This window comes from Microcaecilia unicolor, chromosome 1 (genome assembly GCF_901765095.1).
Source record: "Microcaecilia unicolor chromosome 1, aMicUni1.1, whole genome shotgun sequence".
NCBI lineage: Eukaryota > Metazoa > Chordata > Amphibia > Gymnophiona > Siphonopidae > Microcaecilia > Microcaecilia unicolor.
The window spans coordinates 140,293,936-140,307,527 of NC_044031.1; the positions used below are offsets into that span (position 1 = coordinate 140,293,936).

At 50.2% G+C, this 13,592-nt stretch overlaps 1 protein-coding gene across 1 annotated transcript in view; it reads left to right on the top strand.

Annotated features, from left to right (window-relative positions):
* Positions 1-13,592, top strand: part of LOC115468844 (glycoprotein-N-acetylgalactosamine 3-beta-galactosyltransferase 1-like) — a 159,761-nt gene that overhangs the window by 42,135 nt on the left and 104,034 nt on the right. The window lies entirely within an intron of this gene.

Below are 13,592 nucleotides of genomic sequence, written 5' to 3' on the forward strand. Positions count from 1 at the left end.
ACAGGTTCATGAACTTGTGTCTTGATACCGATGGTGAGGCCTCGTGGGAGGAGGAGGAGGAGGACATCAGATATTTCTCTGACGTGGAGTCTGATGGCCTTCCTTCTGATCCCACTCCCTCCCCTGAGAGGCAGCTTTCTCCTTTGTCCGGGGGATGTCTACGGCCATCCCCTTCCCGGTGGTCGTGGAGAATGAGCCCGGGGCTGAAATGTTTGAGCTCTTGGACTATCCTTCTCCACCTAAGGAAGCGTCCACAGTACCCATGCATCATGTCCTAAAAGAGACATTGCTGGCGAACTGGACCAAGCCTCTAAGTAATCCCCACATTCCCAAGATCGAGTCCCAGTACTGGATCCATGGGGACCCAGAGCTGATACGCACTCAGTTGCCTCACGACTCTGGTGTGGTGGATCTGGCCCTAAAGAAAGCTAAGAGTTCTAGGGAGCATGCTTCGGCGCCCCCGGGCAAAGACTCTAGAACCTTAGACTCCTTTGGGAGGAAGGCCTACCATTCTTTTATGCTCGTGGCCAAAATTCAGTCTTACCAGCTCTACACGAGCATCCATATGCGGAACAATGTGCGGCAGTTGGCGGGCTTGGTGGACAAGCTCCCTCCTGAGCAAGCCAAGCCATTTCAGGAGGTGGTCAGGCAGCTGAAGGCATGCAGAAAATTCCTGGCCAGAGGGGTATATGATACCTTTGATGTTGCGTCCAGGGCCGCTGCTCAAGGTGTGGTGATGCGCAGACTCTCATGGCTGCGTGCCTCCGACCTGGAGAATAGGATCCAGCAGCGGATTGCGGACTTCCCTTGCCGAGCGGACAACGTTTTTGGAGAGAAAGTCGAACAGGTGGTAGAGCAGCTCCACCAGCGGGATACCGCTTTCGACAAGTTCTCCCACCAGCAGCCTTCAGCATCTACCTCCTCAGGTAGACGTTTTTATGGGGGAAGGAAGACTGTTCCCTACTCTTCTGGTAAGCGTAGGTACAATCCTCCTTCTCGACAGCCTGCGGCCCAGGCTAAGCCCCAGCGCGCTCGCTCTCATCAGCAGCGTGCGCCTCAGCAAGGCCCCACGGCTCCCCAGCAAAAGCAGGGGGCGAGCTTTTGACTGGCTCCAGCAGAGCATAGCCGACATCAATGTATCAGTGCCGGGCGACCTGCCGGTCGGGGGGAGGTTGGGTGGCCTCTCATAACCTCCGACCGTTGGGTTCTTCAAATAGTCCGGCAAGGATACACCCTCAATTTGGCCTCGAAACCTCCAAATTGCCCACCGGGAGCTCAGTCCTACAGCTTCCAGCACAAGCAGGTACTTGCAGAGGAACTTTGCGCCCTTCTCAGCGCCAATGCGGTCGAGCCCGTGCCATCCGGGCAAGAAGGGCTGGGATTCTATTCCAGGTACTTCCTTGTGGAAAAGAAAACAGGGGGGATGCGTCCCATCCTAGACCTAAAGGCCCTGAACAAATATCTATCAAGGAAAAGTTCAGGATGCTTTCCCTGGGCACCCTTCTTCCCATGATTCAGGAAAACGACTGGCTATGCTCTCTGTGTTCACGAAGTGCCTGGCTGTAGTAGCAGCGGCGCTTCGCAGGCTGGGAGTACACGTGTTCCCCTATCTCGACGATTGGCTGGTGAAGAACACATCCGAGGCAGGAGCTCTACAGTCCATGTAGATGACTATTCGCCTCCTGGAACTACTGGGGTTTGTGATAAATTATCCAAAGTCCCATCTTCTCCCAGTACAGAGACTCGAATTCATAGGAGCTCTGCTGGATTCTCGGACGGCTCGTGCCAATCTCCCAGAGATGAGAGCCAACAACTTGTTGTACCTCGTCTCTTGGGTGCGGGCATCCCAGCAGATCACAGCTCGGCAGATGTTGAGATTGCTGGGCCACATGGTCTCCACAGTCCGTGTGACTCCCATGGCCCGCCTTCACATGCGATCTTCTCAATGGACCCTAGCTTCCCAGTGGTTTCAGGCTGCTGGGGATCTAGAAGACGTGATCCACCTGTCCACGAGTTTTCTCAAATCCCTGTATTGGTGGACGATTTGGTCCAATTTGACTCTGGGACGTCCTTTCCAAATTCCTCAGCCACAAAAAGTGCTGACTACGGATGCGTCTCTCCTGGGGTGGGGAGCTCATGACGATGGGCTTCACACCCAGAGAAGCTGGTCCCTCCAGGAACGCGAGCTGCAGATCAATCTCCTGGAGTTACGAGCGGTCTGGAACGCTCTGAAGGCTTTCAGAGATCGGCAGTCCCACCAAATTCTCCAAATTCAGACACAACCAGGTTGCCATGTATTACATCAACAAGCAGGGGGGCACCGGATCTCGCCCCCTGTGTCAGGAAGCCGTCAGCATGTGGCTGTGGGCTCGTCGTCACGGCATGTTGCTCCAAGCCACATATCTGGCAGGTGTAAACAACAGTCTGGCCGACAGGTTGAGCAGGATTATGCAACCTCACGAGTGGTCGCTCAACTCCAGAGTAGTGCGCCAGATCTTCCAGGTGTGGGGCACCCCCTTGGTAGATCTCTTTGCATCTCGAGCCAACCACAAGGTCCCTCAGTTCTGTTCCAGACTTCAGGCCCCCAGCAGACTGGCATCGGATGCCTTCCTCCTGGACTGGGGGGAAGGTCTGCTGTATGCTTATCCTCCCATACCTCTGGTGGGGAAGACTTTGTTGAAACTCAAGCAAGACCGAGGCACCATGATTCTGATTGCTCTGTTTTGGCCGCGTCAGATCTGGTTCCCTCTTCTTCTGTCCTCCGAAGAACCGTGGAGATTGGAGTGTTTTCCGACCCTCATCACACAGGACGAAGGGGCGCTTCTGCATCCCAACCTCCAGTCTCTGGTTCTCACGGCCTGGATGTTGAGAGCGTAGACTTTGCCTCTTTGGGTCTGTCAAAGGGTGTCTCCCGTATCTTGCTTCCAGGAAAGATTCCACTAAGAGAAGTTACTTCTTTTTATGGAGGAAGTTTGCCGTCTGGTGTGACAGCAAGGCCCTAGATCCTCGCTCTTGTCCTACACAGACCCTGCTTGACTACCTTCTGCACTTGTCTGAGTCTGGTCTCAAGACCAACTCTGCAAGGGTTCACCTTAGTGCAATCAGTGCATACCATTACCGTGTGGAAGGTAAGCCGATCTCAGGACAGCCTTTAGTTGTTCGCTTCATGAGAGGTTTGCTTTTGTCAAAGCCCCCCCCCCCCCCCCCGTCAAACCTCCTACAGTGTCATGGGATCTCAATGTCGTTCTCACCCAGCTGATGAAACCTCCTTTTGAGCCACTGAACTCCTGCCATCTGAAGTACTTGACCTGGAAGGTCATTTTCTTGGTGGCAGTTACTTCAGCTCGTAGAGTCAGTGAGCTTCAGGCCCTGGTAGCCCAGGCCCCTTACACCAAATTTCATCATAATAGAGTAGTCCTCCGCACTCACCCTAAGTTCTTGCCGAAGGTAGTGTCGGAGTTCCATCTGAACCAGTCAATTGTCTTGCCAACATTTTTTCCCCGTCCTCATTCCTGCCCTGCTGAACGACAGCTGCACACATTGGACTGCAAAAGAGCATTGGCCTTCTATCTGGAGCGGACACAGCCCAACAGACAGTCCGCCCAATTGTTTGTTTCTTTTGATCCCAACAGGAGGGGAGTGGCTGTGGGGAAACGCACCATATCCAGTTGGCTAGCAGATTGCATTTCCTTCACTTACGCCCAGGCTGGGCTGGCTCTTGAGGGTCATGTCACGGCTCACAATGTCAGAGCCATGGCTGCGTCAGTGGCCCACTTGAAGTCAGCCACTATTGAAGAGATCTGCAAAGCTGCGACGTGGTCTTCTGTCCACACATTCACATCTCATTACTGCCTGCAGCAGGATACCCGACGCGACAGTCGGTTCGGGCAGTCAGTGCTTCAGAATCTGTTCGGAGTTTAGAATCCAACTCCACCCCCCTAGGCCCATGTTTATTCTGTTCCAGGCTACACTCTCAGTTAGTTGGATAAATTGTTAGGTCAATCTCAGTTACGTCCTCGCCGTTGCGAGGCCCAGTTGACCATGTTTGTTGTTTTGAGTGAGCCTGGGGGCTAGGGATACCCCATCAGTGAGAACAAGCAGCCTGCTTGTCCTCGGAGAAAGCGAATGATACATACCTGTAGAAGGTATTCTCCGAGGACAGCAGGCTGATTGTTCTCACAAACCCGCCCGCCTCCCCTTTGGAGTTGTGTCTTCCCTTGACTTTGTCTTGCTACATATGGGACTCACGAACACGAGCCGGTTCGGGCGGGAAGACGGCCGCGCATGGGCGCGCGAGGACTAGCAAAGGCCTTTGCTAGTGAAGTTTCCGATTGGAGGGGCTGCCGTGGACGTCATCCATCAGTGAGAACAATCAGCCTGCTGTCCTCGGAGAATACCTTCTACAGGTATGTAGCATTTGCTTTTAAGCAGTTAAGTGGTATATTAAATAATCAAATGTATCAGAACTTGAACGGTCTAGAGTTTGGAAGCTATGATTTTAATACTAAAAAAAAAGTGCAGGCTCATGCATTTGTGCTTTAAAAGCCCAAGGGAGCATTATTGGGACTGAAATAGTTCTGTGCATGAAAGAAGAAAGGGACTTGATGATGATTATATCTGATGATCTTAAGATTGCCAAATAGGTAGAAAAGGTGACAGGAAAAGCCAGAAGGATGCTTGGGTGCATAGGGACAGGAATGGCCAGCAAGAAAAAAAAAAGTGATAGTGCTTCTGTGCAAATCTCCAGTGTGACTTCATTTGGAGTACTTAGTACAGTTTGGGAGACTGCACTTTCAGGACCATACAAATGAGATGGTATCAGTCCAGAGGGCAGCTATTAAAATGATTAAGTGGTCTTTGTCATTGTAATCCCGTCCTATTGCCCCTTAGCAGGGGAAAACACTTCAGCCATAGAGAAATCTCTTTGGCTGGTATGAGATAGACAATCAGACTTAGCTTAACTAAGTAAAGTCTTTGTTGGTATTTCTCTAAGTCATTCCAAAAGTGAATGTTCCCTCTGGAGCAGAGTTGGCACACAGCCAGCAAGACATTCAGCCTGAGCTACAAGGCTGTTCAGATTGGCTTTTCTCAGTCTTCACTTAGGTACTGTTAAGTTTAATTTCTTTTAAATCGTGTGATTTCTTCTATTCTAACTTATTGTTCATATAAGGATGTTTCCTGTTCCTGTTTTTTTACCAACCTCTCCTGCTCCAATCACATGCACACTTTGTGGTCATTTTGTTCCTCATTCATCCCCTTTTAATCTTTTTATTTCATTATATTTTATATTGTTTTGATGATTCAGTCAATTACATATTCTTATTCATTACTTTTTATTTTATTATATTTTATATTGTTTTCACCATTCATTATATTATATATGTATATGTATTCATGTGCGGTCTAAATTCATAATTATATTTTTATGTGTTTTTATGTTAGACCCCTGAGACAGGCGCTTGTGTGCCGAAACACGGCCCGTGTCGGGTCTTTTTTCAAAATAAAGGACGGCTATTATCTCTTTCTTGAAGGCCCTGTGTTGCTCTTTTTGTCAGTGTTGTATACTTGTATGCTGTACTGCCCTCTCTTCTGTGACTGAGTCTGGGTTTGATGTCAGACGGAGCAGTCCTTATATAATATAGGTATCGGTCTAGTGCTGAAGGGCTGATCTGCATAGGCACCATTTTATTCAAAATCTGTTTGGTGGAGCGGCTGCTCTCCTTGACCCTAGCTATGCCTCTGCTTCTAGCATCAAGGACCACTTCTTTGGCTTTAGTTCCCTCATACCCACGTCCCCTTTGATGCTGCAGTTTCACTTCCTTCTTTAGCATTATTGCTCACACTGCTGACTGAGCTTGTCCCCTCCCCCAAAATCCAGTCTAAGGGGGATGTCTTCTTGGTGTGCTGAAGTTGTTCTGTGTGTTAGTATGCTTAAGCCAGTGGCCTAGGGTTCAGTGGAAGAGCCTTTCGCAAACAGACAAGTCTCCCTGTAATGTGACTTAAGCACTAGAACCTTGCTTTAAGTTGCCAGCACCGATAAAAAATTCAGTCTTTCTCTGTCACCTTTGCTTCATATGGTAAAATTTCTCTACCCTTTTTCTTTTCTGGCATGTTAAGGAAACTGAATGCCAAAGAAACAAGTTACTGCAGAGCATACCTGAGTTTCCATCTGTTCATCTTAAGTCTACTCTCACTGAATTTGTTTTAAATCTACCGGTTCATTTGATGGAATGTTTCTAGTCCCTCACAATGATGCCAAGCCGGCCCACCCATCTGTGCCAATTGGCGTATGCCCTCACGTATTCTTGGATGTGTGGGCCTTTTTCACCACAAACCAGTGGGTGCTGGACGTCTTTCACGACGATTACAAGTTGGAGCTCTCCTGGCTGGTTGCTCTTCCTTTTTGTTTTTTTTTTCCCTCCTTGTGTTCCCCTTGTGGAGGGGCTGTTCAGGTGGCTCAGGTCAGAGGCATGGTGGAGGCCTTTCTGGCCAACCAGGCCATTGTTCTGGTGCCTCCCAACCAATGCGTTTGAGGGCACTATTCAATCTATTTCGTGGTTTCAGAGAAAGAGGGCACTGTGCTCCCCTTCCTAGACCTTAAGGTCATCAACCGGTGTTTTCAGGTTTCCCATTTTCGGATGGAAACTCCGCATTCAGTGGTTGCTTCGGTATGGGAGAGGGAGTTTCTCACCGCTCTCAACCTCAAGGAGACATACTTGCATATCCCTATCTTGGAGCCACATCAGCACAGCAGTTCCTGCGCTTTGTGTTTCTAGGATGGTACTTTCAGTTCCAGGCTTTCTGCCATTTGGCCTGGCTACGGCCCCAAGGACCTTTTCCAAGGACATGGTGGTAGTGGCGGAAGGCCGCCACTATCAGGGTATCTGTGTACACCCGTATCTAGAGAACTGGCTCATTCGGGTGGCTTCTATCAGGGCAGTTTGGAGGCCACGGAGACGGTGGTTTGCCTTCTGCAGACCCTGAGGTGGTTGATCAATTTAAAGAAGAGCAGGCTGGTCCTGTCGCAGTGGCTGGAGTACCTGGGTGTGGTGTTCATTACCCGTCGGGCCCAAAGTGTTTCTAACGGAGGCTCGTAGCACGAAGTTGAGACATCAGATTCAATCAATCCTGGTTTGTCCCAGGCCTCGGGCCTGGGATTATGTGCAGGTCCTCGGCTCCATGACAGTGGCCATGGAGGCGGTGCCTTGGGTGTGGGCTCATATGAGGCCACTTCAGCAGTCCTTGCTTAGTTGTTGGTCCCTGGTTTCGGAGACTACAGTGTCTAGGTGTCCCGGACGCTAGCTACCAGATGGAGCTTGGAGTGGTGGCTGAGACCCCAATTTGTGAGGTTGGGGGGGTTCCCTTTCCGATTCTACATTGGGGAAATGGTAACCATAGGTGCTAGCCTGTTAGGCTGGGTAGCCCATTACCAGGGTCACCTTTCTCAGGGCTCTTGGTCTCCAGTGGAGGTGCGGTGGTACATCAACCACTTGGAACTTCAGGCTGTGTGTTGGGCTTCGCAGACCTTTGCACATTTTCTCGGGAGGTTGCCTGTTTGGGTCTTCTCTGACAATGTGATAACAGTGGTCCGCACCGGGAACCTCCCGAGAAAATGTGCAAAGGCCTGCAGAGCCCGACACAAAGCCTGAAGTTCCAAGGTAACTTTCAGCAGTTCCCTAGCAGTGGAGGCCTGGGCAGAGAAGTAGCTTCTCTGTCTCTCTGCAGCTCACATTGCAGGGTCTCTCAACGTGGAAGCAGACTTCCTCAGTCACACCTCGGACCCCTGGGAGTGGTAGCTCTTGCTGAAGGCGTTTCAGCTCCTAGTCCAGCGCTGGGGCATGTCAGATCTGGATCTCTTGGCCACAAAAGCCAATGTCAAGGTTGCGAGGTTTTTCAGTCACTTCAGAGAGTGGGACTCATTAGGTCTTGGTGCTCTACTTCAACTCTGGCCGAGCAAGGATTTGCTGTATGCCTTTCCACCTTGGCCGATGATTGGTCGGCTTTTGAGGAGAGTGGATTGGCCTCTGTTCGGCTCTTAGACGAGGAGCCGCTCAGGCTCCCTCGGGGTTGGGGCCTTCCCATCAGAGGCTGTTGGTCATGGACGATCCATCCCACTTTGGTCTTGGGTCCTGGCCCTTGAGAGGGCTCATTTGAGAGAACAAAGAGTTATTTGAACGCTGTCATTACCATTCTGTTTCATGCTAGGAAGCGTTCTACTTCCATAGCTTATGCCAGTGTGTGGCTCTCCTTTAAGGGCTGGTGTTCTGAGTGGAGGGTGGATACCTTTGCTTCTTCAATTGGGCACATTCTGGCTTACTTGCAGAATGGGGTGCATAAGGGTGTGGCATTACGATCTTTGAACGTTCAAGTGGGCGGCCCTGGCATGTTTTCGGGACTGCTTTCAAAATTCTTCCTTGGTAGCACATCTGGATGTGGTTTGCTTTCTGAGAGGGATGAACTGCTTGAGGCTGCCCTCTTGTGTGTCTTGTCCAGACTGGGACCTTAACTTGGTCCTTCAAGCTCTACTGCATCCGCCTTTTGAACCTTGACAACGGGGGATATCTGCAGGGCAGCGACTTGGGCTTCTCTACATACTTTCAGCAAGCATTACAAGGTGGACATTGCTGCTCTCTCAGATGCAGCATTTAGGGTGTCTGTTTTGCAGTGGCAGGTTCGGCTACCCACCCTCGTAGGGATAGCTTTTGAACATCCCACTCGTCCTGGAATAGTGGGAAGAAAACGTAATGGAAGGAGAAATTAGGACTTACCTGAATTTTCTTTCCATTAAGTTATTCACACTATTCCAGGAGCCCTCCTGTTTCCTTGACGTCTGTCCCTGGAAGTACCTTTACGCTATATGAGCAGTCTGCTTCTCAGAATTGAGCCTTCGGGGGGATGGTGTTTGGATTTACTGTCAGAATTTTGTGGAGTTGTGTAGAGACCGAACATGCTCCTGGTTCTTTAATCCTCGCTTTTGGACTGATACTGATGAACTGGGCCGATTAGCTGTGGCCTATGTACTATGGCTCAGTTCTGTATGCTTTATCTCCACTTACTGGTCGATGGAAATGACTACCCACTCGTCGTGGAATAGTGTGAAGAACTAATGGAAAGAACTATCAGATAAGTCCTAATTTCTCCTTAGTACCTCAGCAGATGAATCCAGAGATTAGTGGGTTGTGACCATCTACCAGCAGGTGGCGGTAGAGAGCATTGAAATGTCTCATGGGACGGAATGCTTCCTGACCAGTCGGTATTCTCTCTCTCCAGCAGGTGGATGGACCATCTCTTCCATGCCACTGTTCTTTCAGTTCAGTGTAACTTTGAAATGAGAGACTGAGTGGCACCACCTTTGGGGGGGGGGGGGGGGGGGGGATGCACCTGATGACCCCAGGTCCCTCCATTACCCTGTATCTCTCTCCAGCTCTTCCTTCTCCACAGAATTTGAAATGTCTTATGGGACAGAATGTTCCCTGGCCAGTTGGTATTCTCTATCTCTGCAGCAAGCGAATGGATGGTCTCGTCCATGCTCCTGTTCTGTTTTCAGTTTAGTGTAGCTTTGAAACGAGCAACTGAGCAATGCTACCTTTTGGGGGTGGGGGTGGGGGGGGGGAACCTGGTCACCCCAGGTCCCTCCCTCACTCTGTATCTCTCTTCCTTCTCCTTTCTCACAGAATTTTAAAAAATCCCGAGAAGGGAAATGGCAGCAGAACTCGTCAAGCGCTGCTTCCGCTGTGGGAAGCAGAGAGCAGCATCAGGCCATTGTGCAGGAGGCTGTGCTGGCTCTCCAACAACGGAGGGAGCAGGGGGGCTGAAGCGGCAGTTATTTCCCAGGTGACAAGTCTTCTGATTTGGGTTGCTCTGTTCTGGCGGCCATTGTGCAGCGGGAGTCTGGGTCCATGCTTACGGTGCTTCAGGCATCTGATCTTCCCGCCAAACAGTTGATGGTGTGTTTTGTTGCCTTGGCATTTGGTGCGGGAGGAGGGCTGTTCAAACCAGAGTATATCTTGCTGCAGCACAATGCCTACTTATTGAAGAAGTCAGGACAGGGATCAGCTAGTTCTCTTTTGGGTCCCAGGTTGGAGCAGGCAGCATTATCGCAGGCAGTCCCAACGTCTGTGGACCCTGCCTCGAAGACATGCTGTTGCAGCTCCATTTTGGGGGGGGGGGGGGGGGGAGGTCCATACTCCATACTCCATACTCCACTTTCTCCATCTACCTTGAAGGAAGGGGTTCAGAGTCCTTCTGCTCCTTCTCAGGGTCAGGTTTGAGGATGGAGAGCTCCTAGTGGAGGAGGCAGAAGACCCCACAGCAGTGAGGGTCTTCCACAAAGAACTACCTGAATTCATCATGAAGGCTACACAAATATTCCCCTGACATTTCCATTCCAGCCTTCTCAAACTCTAAGATGATGAGCACCAGGAGACCTCCTCTGTCTCTTCCAGTGCATGAAGCCATGCACAAGATTATTTCTGTACAGCACGGGACTTGAATGTTACACTGAGGGTGGTTAAGGCTGTCAAAACTGTATCCATTGGCAGCATTGTTGCTGGACAAGCTCCAGTTGCCTAAGGTGGCTGTCTTGGTAGTGGCAGTCACTAAAAAGACTACCTTGCGCATGGAAGGTGGCATTGTGTTAAGATGTTCAGGGCAGAAAATTGGATTTGTTGCTGAAGCTGTCCTTTGAAGTGTTAGCTCTCTCTGTAGTTCCTATGAGGCTCGGGCTTGTCTTAGCTGGGTCCAGCAGTTTGTCGATTTTATGCAGGACTCCGAGGGTCAGGTGCCTGTTCAATTACCTGATGTAAAGACAGGCTTGGTGTATCTGGAGGATTCATTTATTTATTTGGGTTTTGCTCACACCTTTTTCACTTTGCAGCTCAAGGTGAGTTACATTCAAATACACTGGGTATTTTGCATCAAGCATCCATGAAATAGATGGCCTTGACAGTCCAAGCTCACAGGCTGCTGTGATTGCACCACTGGGTGGCTGATGCTGCGTCAAAGTGGCACTTGGTGAAGCTTCCCTTTAAAGGCAAGCTGGTAAAGATTTGGAGAAATTGGTGAATGACCTTGGTGACTCACTTACCATTTGCCTGAGGATAAGGCAAAGCCCTCTTCTTGCTCAGTCACTCATCCCCATTTCAGGGATTCGCTCCGTTATTGTTCAGGACGGCCGAGTTTTAATTCTCGGTCTCGCTTTCCAAGCAGGCAACCCTTTTGAACTGACAAGCAGGCATCTGCCACAGCACCCTGAGCCAATACTCGCTCTTCCCAATGATTGGGCACTGGGCCGCTCCTCTGAGCTCATTGGGGGGGGGGGGGGGGGTGACTGTTCCTGCTCAATGAGTGTGCCTACATTATTACCGACCAATTGGTCCTGGACATTGTTTGAGATGGCTACAAGTTAGAATTTGCCTCTCCTGTCCAATATATATATATATATTTTTTTTTCTTGGCATCCCTGTGCAGGAACTTTGGCAATCAGGCAGCGATCTGCTCTACCCTACGATCCTTACTGGAGTTAGGGGCTGTAGTGCTGGTGCCTCCCAACGAATAGCAGACGGGGTCGTTACGCCATTTATTTTGTGGTTCCCCAAAAGAAAGGGACCTGTTTTGACTGCTTCTTGATGTTGAGTCAACAAGTTCTGAAGGCCCTCCACTTTCACGTGGAAACCATGCACTTGATTCTGGTGGCAGTACAGCCTGGTGAGTTTCTCATGGCCTTAAACCTGAAGGAGATGCACTTACACATTCCCATTTGGCCTCCTCATTGGAAGTTTCTGTGCTCAGACAGCATTTTCAGTTTCAAGCAATGCCTTTTGGTCTTGCCCCATCATCTCGGACATTCTCAAAGGTCACAGTCATGGTGGCTGCCTTTCTGCGTCAACAGGGAATTCAGGTCCATTCTTATCTGGATGACTGGCTGATCACGGCCTTGTCATCTCTCTGTTGAAGTCGTCGGAGTGAGTCATCAATCTGCCCCAAAGTCAGTTGGTACCCATGCAGGTGCTAGAGCATCTGGGGGTTCAGTTCGACACGGCACTCGGCAAGGCTTTCTTGCCACAGCAGCAGCGTCAGCGTATCAAGTTGCAGGCTCAGGTTCACCTCCTCCTTCGCTCCCTCTCTCTTCGAGTTTGTAATTATGTATAGGTTCTCAGGTTGATGGCGCCCTTTGCAGCAGTTCTTCTTAAGTCGCAGGTCCCCTGTGTCACAAAATTAGGATCTATTTCTTCACTGGACTTTAGCAGCATGCCACAGCATGGATTGGGATTCAGCTCTGTGCAGTGGTTTTCCACTGGCAACTCCACTGTGGATGGTAGTCTTGGGAGATGTGAGCCTGACAGGATTGGGGGGGGGGGGGGTGCTCATTGCCTTCACAACTTGGCTCAGGATATTTGGTCCTCGGAGGAGAAGCAGTGACCGATCAGTTGGTTGGAGCTTTGAGCAGTGTACTTATCCCTGCTGGAATTCTATACCCTGGTGGAGGACAAGCCTGTGCGTGTACTCTCCGACAATAAGACGACGTTAGCCTTCATCTGTCGACTGGGGGCATGCACAGTGCTTCACTGGTGCTGGAGGCTCCAGTTGAATCGCAGCTGCTCTCAGCAGCACATATTGCGGGAGTGCAGAATGTTCAGGCAGACTTTCTGAGCAGGTATTCCTTGGACCAGGGAGAGATGTTCCCAGCAGATTGTCACAAGTGGGGAGCGCTGTTCATGGATTCATGGCAACCCATTGCAATGCCAAGCTGCCCTGATTTTTCAGCAGAAGGAGGTAATGCGGCTTCTCTGTGTTCTCCCTCCCCCCCCCCCCCCTTGGCCTATGATAGGCCGGATGCTCAAAGGATTCTTCGCCATCCATGTTGAGTTCTTATCACCCTGGAGTCCGTGGTATGCAAACCTGATGCAGTTGCAGGTGGGCAAGCCCTTTTGTTTGCCCCTGTGTCTGGACCTTCTGACTCAAGGGCCAGTTGAAATTGAGGATCCCTCCTGCTTTGGTCTTACAGCCTAGATTTTGAGTGGGCTAAGTTGAGGAACAAAGGATATTCTGCTGTCGATGTGACTCTCCTTCTGGCAAAAAAACGTTCTACATCTGCGGCTTATGAGTTTGTGTGGCGCTTCTTTCAGCATTGGTGTGCGGACAGGGCAATTTTTCAGGCTTCTCTGCCCCAGATATTGGCATTTTTACAAGACAGGCTGTTATAATTCTCTGCTGTACAGGTAGCAGCATTAGCTTGCTATCGAGACCGTAATCTTCATTCGTAGATGGTTTCCTGGTGTCATTTCTCTTCCAAGGAGTTGATCATCTCATCTCAAACCACCGGTACGCCCAACATGTCAGGAATGGAACCTCAACTTGGTGCTTTGGGCACTCCAGAAGGTGCCTTTTGAGGCCTTGCATCGGGCTTCCTTGGAAGGTCTGACCTTCAAGACAGTTTTTTCCTTTTGGCCCTATTGTCACTGCGTCATTTGTTGGAACTTCAGGCATTATCCTGTTGCAAAACCTTTCTCCATTTTTCTCTTGACAGGGTGATGGTGCACACGATTCTATCGTTTCTTCCTAAGGTGGTGTCCACCTTTCATCTGAATCAG